Source organism: Carlito syrichta, unplaced genomic scaffold (genome assembly GCF_000164805.1).
Source record: "Carlito syrichta isolate Samal-C Ts95f unplaced genomic scaffold, Tarsius_syrichta-2.0.1 Scaffold313533, whole genome shotgun sequence".
Lineage (NCBI taxonomy): Eukaryota > Metazoa > Chordata > Mammalia > Primates > Tarsiidae > Carlito > Carlito syrichta.
In genome coordinates this window covers 193,217-193,619 of record NW_007257629.1, presented here as the reverse complement: position 1 = coordinate 193,619, position 403 = coordinate 193,217, and positions in this window count along the sequence as shown.

Here is a 403-nt window from a genome sequence, read left to right as displayed (position 1 = left end):
TCGAACCCATGAGCTCAGGCAATCCTCTCACCTCAGCCTCCCAAAGTGCTGGGATTATAGGCATGAGCCACTGCACCCAGCTTGTTTTGATTTATTGTAGAGACGAGGTCTCGCCAAGCTGCCCAGGCTGGTCTCAAACCCCTGGATTTAGGCAACCCTCTCATCTCAGTCCGAAAGTGCTGGGATTACAGGCATGAGCTGCCTTGCCAGGTCAACTCCTTGTCTTAAATAGTCCTCCCACTTTGCCTTCCCAAAGTGCTGGGATTACAGGCTGAGCCACCACACTCAGCCTGTAAGCACAATTTTGATGAAAAAAAACTTGGAAGGTACATATCTGCAATTATCCTTAAGTATTTCTTTTTTTTTTTTTTTGAGTTGGAGTCTCACTCTGTCACCCAGACTG